A 5,926-nucleotide genomic window follows, 5' to 3' on the forward strand; every position below is an offset into this window, starting at 1 on the left:
CCACCTGTATCCTTAAACAACTGGTTTTTCCCCATCTCCTCCACAAGTTATACTGACATCAAATATAGTGAAAGCAGGGGTTATACTGTGGGGGACTAACTGGAATTTTGACCAAAAATTCACTACCTCCCATCCCCTGGCCACTGGTAATTATTATTCTACTCACTAGAGTACAACTTTTTAGGTTCCATCTATTAGTGAGATCATGTATTTGTCTTTCTGTTCCTGGCTTATTTCACTTGACACAGTGTCCTCCAGGTTCACTGATATCACAAGTGAAAGGAATGTCTTCATTTTTAGAGAAGAAAATGATGGATTAAAAGCAAGCAACACTCTCCAGCTTTTCTATGACACTGAAGCAAGGCATTCAGAAAACATATTCTCAGTGAAGTTTTGAAGTCACACACCAGAACTGAACTGCTGCACAGAGAAAAACTATGGGTGTGCTCCAACGTGAGCCTCTGACTAACTGGTAGCTAGTTGGGAATGAGAAAAACCATACTGCAAGTAAAAAATCCAGAACCAAGTGTAAGTAGGTGCCCTTAGAACCATCCAACCACTAGCCTTAGGTGTGTCCCATTGTAAATCAGGACAAGCAGAATGATGCTGGAATCTTGTGATGGAAAAACCAAGAGCTCCACTGTGGGAACATACTATGCCATCCCAACACCTTCTCTGAGCTGAGTGGAGGGCAACTTGGAAATTGACACATCAGTGACACGAGGATTGTGTAGGTACACTGGAAAGCAACCCTGGAATTGACATCTGGGGAATAGGGAAGTCACCCCAGGTCCAGTGGAAGCAGACCTGGAGTCTATGCTATGAGCTGGCTTCAAATGGTGATCCTTAGATTTCAGCCTTCATGGTGGTTATGACTGTTGTCTTTTCTTGCTTGCTCTTTCCTTTGCGGTTATTATTGTGCCTGTTCTTTCCTAACTATTCTGTGAGTAAGGCATACTTCTCTGTAAGCACGTTTCAGAGATTATTGGCATGTGGATCAAAGAACTGATTCAGGAAGACGTGCTGAGAACAGAAAAAGGTCCTGGCTAGGCAAAGGGCAAAGGCCCCCTTCCATAGAGGTTCTTCATTCCTCACTATGGCCTTGAGTGTGCAGGCCCCCAGACATCACACCAACATGTCTTTGTGCAGATGTGCACACAGGGCTCTGGGCATGTGAACAATGGACTAATTATGTGAGCCTCTGATTGAATATGGAGACTGATAAAGCCCATGGACTGTTCCATATTCTTGAGAGTCACATAGCTTTCTCCTAGAGACAATTAACTCCTGAACAGCACACCCCTAGGTGGGATTCTCCCCTCTTGTCTAGCAGGAGCTCTATATATCTTTGTCTTCAATAAATCTTTGTCATTTTATTTCTCCCTCTGTGTCTGTGCACTCATTCTTTGAGACCATAGAGACAAAGGACCTGATCCAGGCGTCGAACATTTTTATTATCATTGGTGTGGATGTGAACAGTTACATCCAAGAGACTAGGAGCCTAGATGGAACATAGAGGAAAGGTTTTCATATGCATACATTATTCTCAAGCAGGTGTGTTTTTTGCTTCTGTCACTTTCTATAGACATTAAATCACAGATTCCTAAGTTTTTGTTTTAATAGTGAAAATACTGTATAGAAGGGTTACAATTACATGGGCAAGATAATGAGTACATTTCTTACCAAGCATTGTAGCCTCCTCCTTTGTTTCCCCTTCCCATCCCTTCCCATCCTACCCCCCCCACCCCCAGATTCTTAAGTTTTCGAATGGAAATTGGAACCATTGACTTTTCCGGGGAGTTTCAGGCCTTCTACTCACCCAGCCTCACATTGGTCTCTGTTATTCTGAAGCTTCCAACTTCCTGGACAGAGCAGCTATTGCTTTCTTTGGTTTTCCAACCTGAACACAGCTAATAGAACATTCAGCTGCTGAATCTTGTGGCTTAACACCTGTAATCCTAGCTACTCAGGAGGCTGAGATCTGAGGATTGTGGTTCAAAGTCAGTTTGGGCAGGAAGATCCATGAGACTCTTAACTCCAATTAATCACCAAAAAGCCAGAGGTGGAGCTGTTGCTCAATTGAGTGCCAGAGTTGAGCAAAAAAAGTGCTTGAGGACAGTGCCCAGGTGCTGAGTTCCATCACCAGAACCAGTACAAAAAATAAATAAAATAAATTTTATAACTCTCTTTTATAATTCAGGTAATATAGAGATAGATAGATTATATATATATATATATATATATATATATATATATAGAGAGAGAGAGAGAGAGAGAGAGAGAGAGAGAGAACAGAGAGAGAGAGAGACAGAGAGAGATACACTTCTGGCTCTGTTGTTCTAAAGTGTCTTGATGAATACAAATTTTGGAATCAGTTTTGCTTTCAGAGAAACAGAAATTCAAGGATGATCCAGGCGCTTGTGGCTCATGCTACTCAGGATGCTGAGATCTGAGGATCACGGTTCAAAGCCAGCCCGGGCAGGAAAGTCCGTGAAACTTATCTCTAATAAACCACCAGAAAATCAGAAGTGATTCTGTGGCTGAAATGGTACAGTGCTAGTCTTGAGCTAAAGAGCTGAGGGATAGCACCCAGGCCCAGAGTTCAAGCCCCACAACTGAGCCAAAAAAAAAAATTCAAGGATGAATTTTCTTAATTAATTTTGTGGTTTGTGGAATTGGCTCTCTAATTTTATAAAACTTAAAATTGCTAAGGACTCCCCTTCTGATAATAGAATTGATTATCCGTGGCAGAAAACGTATAATGAAATAACCAAAGTAAATACATTTGATACTCCTAATTCCCCACATGTTGAAGGCAAAGAATTTAATGATACAATGCTTTTGAAAACAAATAAAATGTAATGATGTTGGCTGGTTGTTCCTAGCACCAGTGGATGAAGTAATAAATAAAAAGAATGAGCTCAAGTCTCAAATTTCTAGCCTCAGATGTACATAAATAGCCCAAAGCCTTCTAAGTGTGCCATGGAGAATATTCTGGTTTATCAGAAACCAAACACAAGTAATCATGCAACTGACTGAATTATAATATAAATTCAGCTTTCAGCTTAGACAGGTGTCTATGTTTAAAGTGAAGTTTTTGATTAGGAAAGAATATGATCTTTTAAAATGAGATGGCAGTGTGAGGGAGGACCTGGGTGAGGCGGGGAACCTTGAATTCCAAACTCACATTTTTTGCTAGAAGATGTGGCATTCTCAATGGCAGTATTTCTCACTCCCTATGCAATAAGCCAGCTCTGTCTGAAGGAACTAAGTCTGCATTGCCTGAAGAATTGTTAATTGACTTCTCTGAGGCAATTTCTAAGCAATATAATGCTGATTCTCCTTAGGACTCACCCCTACTGCTCAAGGTTAGTGCTCTTCCACTTGAATCACATGAAACTCTTGTCTCCAATTAACCAGCAGAAAGCCAGGAGTGGAGATGTGGCTCAAGTGGTAGAACCTCAGCTTTGAGTAAAAAAACTAAGGGAGAGTACTCAGGCCCCGAGTTCAAGTCTCAGTATTGGAACAAAATGAAGTTATTATACTTGTTATTTATGTTTTAACCTTCCCATTTAGGAATGAATTGTTTATTTCCTATGATTATAGCACTAAACCTTTCTTAAAATATAATTTTATTATTAATTTTTTACTTATGTGGTACCGAGGAATTGAACCCAGGGCCTCATGCAAGCACTCTACCACTAAGCCACATTCCTAGCCTCAGCATTAGAACTTTTGGGGCTTCTATAGATATTTGCTTTTAAATATGGACTTTTTATCTACAGATGTCTGAATATTTTATCTTTCAAATGTTTTCATACATTAGAGAGATTTTTTTTTCAGTTTGTAGAACTGCTTTTGACATTGTTTCAAAGACATTCCTGGTGTTTTTGTATTGCTGCAGTTTTTGTTTGTCTGGGAGATTATCTCTGCTTTATTTCTAAAAGAATTGCTGGATAAGTTTCATGAAAGTATCATGAATATTTAAGCTTAAAATAATCTGATTCCAATATATCTGTTTCCACATATTATTTCAAAATAGCTATATTCTTACTTAACCAGAATTTCTAACCATGCCATTCAAACATTAAATGTCTTTGTTCATATTTTCTAATATTATGTTCAACTTATGAGAGTAAAATATAAAAATTTGTATTATAATTTTGTATTTGTCAAATTATTTTTGAAGTTAATTTTGAAATTGAAAAGTATCTAATTTTTAAAAATTTACATGTAAAATTGTATGTGTTTCTGGAGTACCACATGATATTTGGAGACATGTATATATTCTGTAATATTAAACCAAGTATCTTTTCAAACATTTATCACTTCTTTGTCAGAAAAACATTCAAAATATTTCCAGCATTTTGAAATAGTACGTTGTCATTATCTGTTGTCACCTTACTGTAGCATAGAACATCAGAACTTAATCTTTCTAGCCAACGATAACAATGCCTGTTGATCATTTTTTTTGTGTGCTGTACTGGGGCTTGAACTCAGGGCCTTGCACACTTGCCTGGCTTTTTCACTCCAAGCTGGCACTTTTTCACTTAAGCCATACCTGTTTTTTGTTGTTGTTGTTGGTTAACTGAAGAGCCACAGGCTTTGCTGCCTAGGCTGGTTTCAAATTGTGATTTCATGTGACACATTTTCTTTATCCATTTACCAAATGATGAACACATTTTTTTCCATTTCTCAAGCTGTAGTGAACACTGGAGTACAGATATTTTCTCAACATAATAATTTGGTTTCCTTGGGTATGTACCCAGTTGTGGCATTGTTCCAACATGTCATAATTCTGTTTTTAACCTTTTGAGAAATCTCAATGCTACTTTCCATAACAACTCTACTAATTTTTGTTCCTATTAGTGTATAAATGTTCTTTTTCCCCATATCCCCATCAACATTTGTTGTCTTTTGTTTTTTTCATATGAGGTCTTCTGACTACAATGAAGTAATTTTTCAGCTTTTTTTTTTTGGTCCTGGAGCCTGAACTCAGGGCCTGGGTGCTGTCCCTGAGCTCTTTTGCTCAAGGCTAGTACTCTATCACTTTGAAGGACAGCTCCAGTTCTGGTTTTCTGGTGGTTAATTGATTAATTCTGGTAGTTACTTGACCATGCTGATCTCAGCCTCCTGAGTAGCTAAGACTACAGGCATGAACCACCAGTGCCTGGGTTTTTCAGCATTTTTGTATGCCTTCTTTTGTAAAATATCTAAGCTTATTGATCATTTTTACTCAGATTTTAATTTATTTATTCTTTGATATTTAGTTGTACATGTTCCTTATAAATTCTAGATACTAATTCATTGTTACATGTATAGTATTTTTTGGGGGGGTTGGTCATGGGGCTGGAACTCTGGGCTTGGGCACTGTCCCTCAGCTCTTCAGCTCAAGGTGAGCGCTCTATTGCTTGAGCCACAGCACCACTTCCAGTTTTCTAGTGGTTTATTGGAGATAAGAGTCTCACAGATTTTCCTGCCCGGGCTGGCTTTGAACCGCGATCCTCATATAGCAGCCTCCTGAGTAGCTAGGATTACAGGCATGAGCTACCCGTGCCCGGCGTTACATGCATAGTTTTTATTTTTAGTTTTATTTTTGGGGGGGGGGTCCTGTCGTGGGGCCTGAACTCTGGGCCTGGGCGCTGTCCCTCAGCTCTTCAGCTCAAGGCTAGCGCTCTACCACTTGAGCCACAGCGCCACTTCCGGCCTTTTTCTTTTTGCTTATGTGGTGCTGAGGAATCGAACCCAGGGCTTCAGGCACGCAAAGCAAGCACTCTACCATTGAGCCACCTTCCCAGCCCTTACATGCATAGTTTTTAAATACTTTTTCCATTCTTAAAATTGTCTATTTTCTCTCAGAAAGCAGAAGCTTTTTAACTTGACCCATTTTTCTATTTTTTTTTAATTTCTTAGGACCTTTAGCATG

The sequence above is a fragment of the Dipodomys ordii genome, unplaced genomic scaffold (assembly GCF_000151885.1).
Source record: "Dipodomys ordii isolate 6190 unplaced genomic scaffold, Dord_2.0 Scaffold187, whole genome shotgun sequence".
Lineage (NCBI taxonomy): Eukaryota > Metazoa > Chordata > Mammalia > Rodentia > Heteromyidae > Dipodomys > Dipodomys ordii.